Genomic DNA, 9993 nt, shown 5'->3' with positions numbered 1-9993 from the left:
GACTCTCAGCTTACTCCCACACAGATTTGAACCCTGCTCTAAAACTCAGCAGACATTTGCAGCCACTTGCCACATTATTGTTAGAGCCAATCATAACCAACAGTGGAAAAGTGGGAGGGATCAAAACATGATGTTTCTGGCTCACAAGGCTGGGAACAGTTCTTAGCCAGGAGGGTATCCAGGAAACAACACTTTGGTCTGTGTATGGTTCCTGGTTCTCCACATAGCCATTAAGGGCTGGCATCAGCCCAAAGGAATAGAGAAACTTTGATGTGGTTCTGGGAAGGAATTTTAAGTTTGCAGTTACAGTCTACCCAGCAAAAAAGAAACTCTCTGTTTCCTCCTGCTCAACAGGCTATTTGTTTCCCTGTTTCCCCCTGAAAGCACTGCACCAAAATCACGTGAAAATTCAACAGTGCATCATGCTTCATGAGACATACATTTTTGCAAACAAATTTATTTGGAGATAAACCAAGAACTTTTGGGAAAATATCCTTCACCAGCTCCCTCTGTGCCTGGAGGCTAGCTCTCCCTCAAGGGCACCTGAACAGACATGGCTGTCTGTCTTCCATGGCCCCATCAGAGCAACGATCCTTGACAAAGAGAAAAGACCTCTCTCTAAAACATTGCCCAAATATATGTTTATAACATCTCTCTGTGTCCCCAGAGATCAATAGGAACTCTTCGGTGTGCTGTCTCTCACCTCTGAACTTGAGACTTTACCCCTTTTGATGCTGGTTTTGGATTTGCAGTGACCCCTGTGTGTTAATAACAACTCCCAGCTCCTGGAGTCATTGCATCTGAAATTGTAGAAGAGGGGGCAACATGGGGTGAATGCATTGGCAAAGGCACAGCCCAGAGCCATGCATTTGACCATGCAGCATTGCTGCTCACCATCCATAAATGTGACGGCAGGTAAGAGCTGAGAGCTGTCAGCGAGGCTGGTCCTCCCCAGCTGCCAGCAGCACAAATCCACTGCATCCTTCTTTGTCTCCATAGAAACTTCCCTGCTGTCTGCAAGAGGCCAGTAAAGAGCTTTATTTCTCTGTAGCTATCCCTTAGCATAACAGATACAGAAAAAGAGTGAGGAGATCGGCAGAACTTTAAGAGAGCAGCAACAGCAGGGTCATGACAGTGCTGGTGAGGCAAAAGCAACTTTATCCTGATATTTAAGCTGGGATGCTTCCCTGCATCTCTTGGCTGCAGGTTTCAAATCCACTTAAGGGACTTGAAGACTCAGCTCCCATGAATTTTCAATGGAAAGGGACCACCTAAGTCCTCTAGGCAGCTGAGGAGTTATAGCAACTGAAAAGCCGAGGCATGGGCTACAGGTCTTCTGAGGATAACATCCATCCTGAGATTTGTGGCATCTTGGGTGAAGCTGGAAATTGTAAGATACAGAGCCAAGCATCCTTCTAGACAGGAATGCAAAGGCTAAAAAGGTACAAAAAATGATGGGGAAAAAAGGCTTTTAAAAACTCTTTTCTGAACTTACGTAAGCTCTGTCAAGCTTAGGGTGGGAGGACAGGTCGTTCTGCTTTTTAATCCAAGACAGTTCTCAAACATATAGCAGAACTAATTAGAATTTTTGCAAAGGCAAAGCTTTTCATTGGTAAATGTTTTTTTTTTTATTTAAGCAGCCTGAAAAGCAAATATGATATTAGTGTATATTTCTTATGAAGTGTTGGATGACATTCTTAGTGCACTGTCAGAATTGTTACTGAAATTATCATCAAGGATTTTTATTTCTTGGTTCTTTCATAATTCTTGCTAGACTGTTTTTTAATTTTTGGTAAATGCTGCACAAATAATCTCTACAATATGTTCTAAAAAATTGCAGTGCACTCTAAACCTAAAAACAAATCCAAAACTCTTTAAAATGGAAACAATTTGCATGTCTCCACATAACATTTATTTCTCAATTATTAATTTCTGTCACCAGCGTTCCCCAAGAAAAGTTTTCTGTATGCTTGGGAACAGTTTTTCATAATAACGTGAAATAAATTTTAGTGTCATTATAGCAAAACCTGAGCGCCATTTGTTCAGTTCAGTCTTATATTCCTAATGCACCCACTTCTGTGACATCTGGGCTGTGGGAGAGACTGGGCTGAACAGAAAGGTCTGGGCTCAGCTTTTCTCTGTGGTCTGTGCCTGACATCATCTGCCTAAAGACTTACAACCTCTAAAAGACTTACAACCTGTGCCAGGGAGAGAAACATGAAAAGCGAGCTAACGAAGGAAGAAATATCTGTACCCAAAATGTGATGAGAGAGTTAGAGCAAAAAATATTTCATAGGGATATTAATATTTCCACTTACACTGTTCTGTGTGTGGCAGACAGATAACAGGGAGAGAAACACTTTACAAGAGACAGAAAGGTAAGACAGATTGGCCAGAATGGAAATAGTTTTAAAAATTTACTACTCCAAGGTTTCAGCGGGTAACAAGGATTTACCATCCCTGTCAACCTCAGCTTCCTTCTGAGACCTGAGCATACAACATTGCTCATCTCTAGGCAAACTGCTTCAGACAAAGAGGTAAGGCTTTTATATAGTTATTGTTCTCAGAGGTAATTAAAAACTTCCATCAGATCTCACGGAGGAGCAAAGAGGTATTGAAAGCAAATGGAGGAAAAATAATATTAAAAGAACCCTTTGTCTCACCTTCAATTAGCCATGCTGTCTCCAGCACATTAACTGCATGGCTCATTACTGATGAATAACTACCTTTTAGGTGATGGACTCAAACTGGAGACACTGGGATCACTCATTTGCAGAGTGTTTAGAACTAAACCATTTGCCAGAACCTTTCCCAGTGGGTAAAAAGGGGGAAAAAGGGGACTCTCCCTAGACTGGGTATCAGCTGCACACAACCTAAGTGCACTCATCCCAGTCTCACAAACCTTTTCCTTATGAAAAAAAAAAAAAAACACTGTAAAAAACTATAACTGACTTTGTTTTGTTTTGTTTAAGAAAGAACAATAGCAAGAACTGATCCTTCAAATTAAAAGGAAGATAAAAAAGTTCATAACCTTCTCACTCATTCCACCTAAAATCCTGGGAAGGGGAGGGAAGGTTTAACAGGGTGTATGTGCCAGCATCAGTTCACTTTCACACCACATAAATTTACTCCACTTTTAAGCCTCTGAATCTGGGAGGCTGAATTCTGGTTTCAGTAACAGAAGAGCAAATCTGTTGAAGAAACATTGAGCTTTGCTCCTCATTAACCTCACATATGTCTAGATATGTTCCATAAGTTCCATGAGCTGTAGCTCAAGCCTGAGCCTCCCCCGCATTGTCCCAGGTCCCAGACAGTGTGATCTCTGCCAGCCACCAGGAGTGACTCCAGCCTGAGCTCTGCACACTTGGAGCAGGGAGGTAGGCAGGGCCCTGCAGAACTGCTCCTGGAGATGGGAGTTTTATTGAAAACATCATCCAAGATGCAGAAGGTTTAAAACATTTAAAACATTGTGAAAGTTACTAAGTCTTCCAGTGATAAATCCTGAGAGTCCTTGCAGAATCATGCACATCCTTGACACGCAAAAGAAAGAAGTGGAAGTCAGGTCCACTGATTTCTTGACCATCTCCCCAGCACAGAGGAATGAAACGAGCAAGAGGATGCCAAAGAGACATCAGTAGCATCATATACAGTTTCTTTATCAGAAAATTCTTCTCTTCATGAGAAGCACATTATTCCTCTTATATATTCCCTTTATGTATTCCCTTTATATAAGGCAATTTGGAATAGATCCATAGCTATCACCGTAGATCATCTAAAGTCTCCTTACTTCATTAGAGCCCTGAAGAATGCTGAGAAAGATGAGCACCAAATTATTATTTTATTTAGCCAGTTTTTATTCAGCAGGATGATGAGGACTTTTAGTCTGGTTCCGTGCCTCTCTGCCTCCTGCAACACAAATCTCTCTTCCTTCAGGAAATTCCAAGCCCAGGTTTGTTCTGCAGAGAGGAGATAAAAAGTCATCTGTTAGAGTGCCAGGTAAGTGCTATCCTTTCACACTCTACAGAAGAGAAAGAGCTGGTAACAAGCACTGTCGGGTGTCCGAGAGGCAATGAAGAGGACATTAGCACACAGGATCATGGCAGCAATTGCTGCCTGAGAACTGCATGATACTCATCTTTATGGCTCCCTGAAGCCTTGGAGTGGCGTGGCAGAGGAACAGCAGGGTCAAAAGAATCCCTCAAAGCTCAGCCCTCAGCCCCATGAGCTCAGGAAAATGGGAGCAGCAGGACTAAAGCACACAGGTGGGCTGTCCATCTCCAGCCAGCATCAGGCAGTGATGTGCATGCACTGCTGTGGTGCAGCATTTTTGGTGCCTTTCCTGGCCATACATTTTAGCTCTTTTTATACACAGCTGTCTCTAGAACTTTTACAGTTCCAGAAACAATAAGATTTCTTTAACATGTTTGCCCTGCCACTGTCTGGCACTTTTAATTCTGCCAGGAGCTAAGCCTTGACACCTCTACTGAATTTTAAGAGGAAAATATTTCTTCTTGTTTCACCTGAGGGGAAAGGCTGTGACAGAAAGACCGCAAGAAGGAAATGGGATCACTGTGAAAGAGACTGGGAAAGGGATTGACTAATTTAAGTATTGAAGTGGGCTTTCTCCTCTTCTTACCAGCAGTGGAGGACTTTTCTGCATCCTTACAATGCTTCTTTCACCCAACACTCTAGGTACCAGCACATCCAGAGACCAATGTCCCATCTCCTAAAGCTGTTCTGATTTTCCTGCTTCTCTGTCCCTTGCTCTGCCCTGATTCACAGGTTCCCAGAACCTGTCTCTCTAAGTGCAGGATCTGAGAAGTGGAAGGAGCAGCAGATGCCAGCATTAGTCCATGCCATATTGCCATTCACTTCAGTAGACCTGACACTAACTTCTTATTGTATAAAGAAGTCAAAATCACCAACAGCAGCTGCAAGTAATGCACCACACTCCTACTATCTGTACTGCACCCTGGGAGCTCTTGGAGGAGTATATTAAAGGAGTCCTGTTAGTCTGCCTGCTTTCATTGTCAATATTCATATTCTTTCATTGTCTATATTCGTATTACAGGGAGACACTGGAACAGAGCCAGGGCAAGAATCAGGCTGGGTAAGAGAGTCTTTGGGGGAGAATTACTTTCTCAGCCTCTCCTATCTAGCTCTGGTCTAAGCAGCTCTCTGTCTTGATGTTTTCTTTCCAACAGGCTGCTCAGAACTGGCAGCCCATTGCAGTCAGAGATGTCATGTTGTTCCCTTGCTTTCCTGGGAGGAAGTTTCAGTGCAGAAGCCTTGATCCAGCAGATAGATAACTTTTTTGCTGTCAGCAAGGTGTTAGGGACCATCCCTGGAATTTATGGAGCAAGAATAGCACACTCTTTAGCAGCCACAGGATGAATAGGAATGAAGCTTGGTATGCTGCTTCCCCACTTCCTGAATAACAGAATGATACAACTGAAAACACAAGGTTTTATCATGCAGATCCAGATCACCCCTCACTTCCCTGACAGGTAAATATCCTGTCCCTCAGATATGGCTCACACCATCCTGCTTCAGCAGCTCCCATGATCCTGCATCTCTCTGCAAGACGCCAGGACCACAGTTCACTCCTGCCAAGCTGTTGTCTAGGTCATGTTGAGGCTCCTCAGCCAGAATCCTGTCCAGGCTCCCCATTGCCCCTCAGCTCCTCAGCAGCGCCACTGCCATTCACTGTGATGCTCTGGGACAGCTGCTCATCAGTCGGCAGCCCTTCCACTATAGGAAGCAATCTTTACTTCCCCAAAAAGCCCCTTTTCCCACCACCAGGGCTATTTTATCATCTACAAATTATTACATCATCAAATTATTAAGTCTACTTTATCTGAGATCACCATGACTATAACATGCCTAAAAATGCAAGAAACATAATTTCTGGTTTCCTATATATATATACACATATGGGAACATAGAATTCTCAGCAGTAGTCCAGGTCAGAGTTCCCCAAGCCTTGGGGCTCAGCTGCTGAACCCCAACCCCACAGGAAACTGGGCTGGCAAGAAAGAGAGACACATTATTCCTGATGTCACAATCACAAATGTCCTAGTGCTGACACTTAAAACACCCTCCATCTGTTTTGCTCAAAGAACAGAGCTGTGGGTCAGGCTGTTTATTAGGTACTAAAATTTTAATGGAAACAGTTTTTGAAGAGCAAACTTTCCCAGCATATTGTAAATGTGCTTAGATACCCAAAAAACTGCTGCATGCTCAGATTCAGAACCCATCTCAGATTTTGTTTGATTATTTATTTATGGTATTGTTCTTTTTAAGACAACATTTTATCTTGTGTGTTAGCTTCAGTTGGCTGGGAGGAGAGAGACCTACCTACAAGCACATTCACCAGCCTCTGAAACAGCAAAGGATCTCATGTCTCTCCAAAGGGACAGTGTGTTGGAACCTACATGCAAAAGTCACAATAGCACAAATTCAGGTTGCTTAACATTTTTGGTTTTTCCTTCTTCTCTTGGCAGATGCCTGTTTCTCGCTTAAACTGTAAATGTCTGCACATCAAAATCCCCTTGGTACATCCCAGCATCAGGCTGACAGGGACCAAATCAGGGCTAAGCACAGGTGGCTCCAGCTGGTAAAGTCACAGAATGACTGAAACCACAGGAGGATGGAAGGAAGAGTGGGCTTGGCAGGGTCAGTTTATCAAGTCCTTCCCTCTATTTCTGTTTATTTTAATTTTGACTTTAATTTTAACTTTTCTCTGTTTACAGAGCAACAGATCGTATTCTTTATTTCAATGTGGGGTTATTTGGGGTTTTCCATTTGGTTTTTAAACCCTGTCTTTTTTAATTTAAAGCTTTTTGCTCTGCTTTGTGGAACTTGTAAAACGAACATCTCATCCGGCTCTGATCAAGTCACGGCCGTAGGAAGCTTTGATCATGCTGCCATCACTATCTAGCAAGCTGCACCCATTTCATGCTCTGGGGCTGTGCTGTCTGTCTCTGCTGAAGAAGCAGAGTTTGTCAGCTCAAGTGCAGCTCCAGCTGCCACAGCTGGACTGCCCAGTGGCAGTGACAGGTCCCATCTGACAGGTGGGTGCTGCTGCAGGCTCTCCCAGGGTGCCTCATCTCCAGGGACTGACAGGACCCATCCCTCCCCAGGGACTGCACAGTGTGCACAGACATCTGACCTCAGCACTTAAATGCCATCAAGGGGTAAATGCTCCATTTAAACATTCATGCCCCAGGTAAAGCTTAAGCTTTCAGCTGAAGGCTTCTGCTAAGCACCAATTCCCCTTGGAAAAGCTGTCCCTGCATCACCATAACTAAGTTCTCAGTCAGGACCCAAAACCTTATGATAAAACAACTCCTTGGTCTTTAAATTACTTTCCCAAGGTTTTATGTGTTTTTTTTGAAGTCACAATCATTTGCCACAGACACAGAAGCTAGCAACAGATCTTCTTTATTTCAAATAAAATGGGAGATCATTCAAAATCATGAGTGCAAGCAGTAAAGTTTGAAAATACAGCAATACAATACAGCAAGCATCAAAAGAACAGGCATTATTCAAAACTAAAAATGCTAAAACACATACCCAATAGGAGTAAATTTCACCCCAGTGTCTTTAAGACCTGTTTTCCATATTATTTCCCATTTTCAGGGACAATCTCAGAGCTAAGAGTCCTAAGCAGAAAGTTCCTTATGCTCTTTTATCTTATAATATTCTTAATGTTTCTGGGTCCTAAACACTGGAATCTGTCATATATAACCTATGCCGTGTTCTTTATTTGTTTGGATTTTTTTTAACACACAGCCCAATTTCTGTTTCCTGACAGCTCCTACTCCCCTTAAGTTTCAGGGGATTTTTCCCTGGGTGATCTGAAGGTAGGAATTCTGTTCTCAGGCAGCCATGTGAGTGTTATTCCCAGTTTAATAGTGGGAATAAGCTTTTCCTTCTTCTCCAAGACTAACTTCCACCTCTGTGTGAAGCATAAAACCCTGACTGGCAGAAGACTAGGTCTCATCAGACTCCCTTCAGAGTCCTACTGAGCAAATTCACTCTTTTCCTGAGATGAGTCCTTTTTCTGCTTTAGTAGGCAGAATAAACAGATTTCTTTGTGAAGTTCCATGCCAGTTTGAGGAGGACCTTTGCACCACTGAGGGTCACTTGAGGCTTGTGTTGACCTGAGTTCTCTCTCCTGTTCCTGGCCAGGGAAAGCATCTTCTGCCCAAAAGAGCTTCCTTGGGCTTGCTTTGAGCAACAAGCAACAGAGATGAACATCAGCTCAAGCATGACCAGTTTTGGCAGCTAATGTTAACTTGCAATGACACCTGCAGAGATAAGGGAATTCAGAGTTGGATATTAGGACCTATTCAAAGACATTTAATTAGTCCAACAATGGTTGGGCTTTGCAAAGTGTTTCTTTTTGCTTTGTGCCTGTTAGAAACCCTCAATCATTCATAGCATTATAATTTATGGTTACGATTTTGTGTCCTGGTGAATAATTAAAGCTGCATGAGCTGTGAAACTTTTATTACTAAGTTAACTCTTCGGGTTTTTTTCCATGGCAGCTCTTTGAAATGCAAGCCACTGTTGCTGTTAGTGGTGACTCACCATCCTAGCCAGTGTTTTTTGATGTTTAAAAAAAAAAGAAAAATCAATTATTAAATGGAACACTTTTCTCTTCAAAAGCCATTCCTTTTAACTCTTTCCTCTGCAAAGCAAGCACAAAGCTATTTATGGACAAGAATTACATTCCCTGAATCTGCTGATATAGTTAAGCACCTAGGCTTAACAAATCTGAGCACAGGAACACCCACACTGAGACTCAGTTAAAATTTGTACTAGGAAGCCCTCTCAGCTGATGAAATTTTTTTCAAGCCAGTGAAAATGCCTGACCCTTCTAAGACTGAAACAAAAAAAGCCATAGATGTGGTGCTTGTAAGTTTTCATACTCACTTTAGCATATCTCTTTCTGAAGTGTTGGCTGCCACAGAAACAAGAGGATTTGATGCTAAAGCATGAGAAGACATTTAGTATTCCTACACTAGTGTGACACCTCTTGTTATAGAGCATTTTCCAGGGTGTGCCACTTGTATAATGTGCTAAATACCTGGTGTAGCATGGCATGCATGACAATAGTGAGACCTCACACAGACAGGAAAAGAGTGACAGATCATTTTTTAAAATCCTCTAAACTAAAAATCCTATGAGCAGCTTTCTTTCTCTCATCCCTCTTCAGCTTAGTGTATTTGTCATTAAAGCTTTAATTGCATCTTTTCAGCATGTGATCCTCTTCTCTACCCTCTGCTTTAGGGTTCTTTCTTGGATTAAGCAGAATTTCTGATGCACATGTTTGTTATGAGATACATACAGGGCTGAACTGCACCATGCAAGAAGCAACTAAAATCCATAACAGAAGATTGGATAGCTGTAAGGACTAGAAAATGGTAATTTCTTCTCTGGAGTAGTTATTTGAGTCAAAGTCAGAGAAAGCTGACAGTAGAAAAATTATAGGCTGATACCAGAATTGATGGTGGCTCCACTTGTTTCAGTGGATTTGTGCCAGCTTACACTCCGCAGAAGTCTGGCTCCCTTGGCTTCAGTGGTGTCACACCAGGTGCCAGACTGAGGCACACACCAACACTTAGCTCCTCTCTTCCTGGGAGGGAGTAGGATGTCTGAGGATGTCCAGTGGGCATCCCTGCCAGTGCTTTCCTCTGCCAGTGTCAACCAAACTAGAGCACAGCATGTCACACATCCCACACCATAAGAATTCACAGAGGGACATCATGACCAGGGGCCAGCTGTCATGCACTTACATCTTGAAATCTCTGAAGTTTCTGAGTCCATTTGAGCCTAAATAGAGTTCAAGTTTTCCCCCTGCCTGGCCCAAGATGAGGAATTAACGAGACACTGAGGTCTCTGTGCCACCAAACCTCTCATTGGACTTTCTTTATGGGATCTGTCTGCCCAGAGGCTCCAAAGGACCAAAGTTTCCACTCCATGAAT

At 42.8% G+C, this 9993-nt stretch overlaps 1 long non-coding RNA gene across 2 annotated transcripts; it reads left to right on the top strand.

The window, feature by feature from the left end:
* The first annotated feature begins 1022 nt into the window (after positions 1-1022).
* On the top strand, positions 1023-8020 carry LOC113458752 (uncharacterized). 2 transcript variants are annotated; one of them, XR_003379296.2, is made up of 4 exons: positions 1023-1442; positions 2431-2537; positions 3934-3996; positions 6504-8020. It is a non-coding gene; the product is annotated as an uncharacterized LOC113458752 (long non-coding RNA). The 2 variants fall into 2 exon arrangements; XR_012579482.1 differs by having other exon boundaries at positions 2338-2537.
* Positions 8021-9993: the final 1973 nt, after the last annotated feature.

The sequence above is a fragment of the Zonotrichia albicollis genome, chromosome 3 (genome assembly GCF_047830755.1).
Source record: "Zonotrichia albicollis isolate bZonAlb1 chromosome 3, bZonAlb1.hap1, whole genome shotgun sequence".
NCBI lineage: Eukaryota > Metazoa > Chordata > Aves > Passeriformes > Passerellidae > Zonotrichia > Zonotrichia albicollis.
This window is presented reverse-complemented; position numbering and strand designations above follow the sequence as displayed.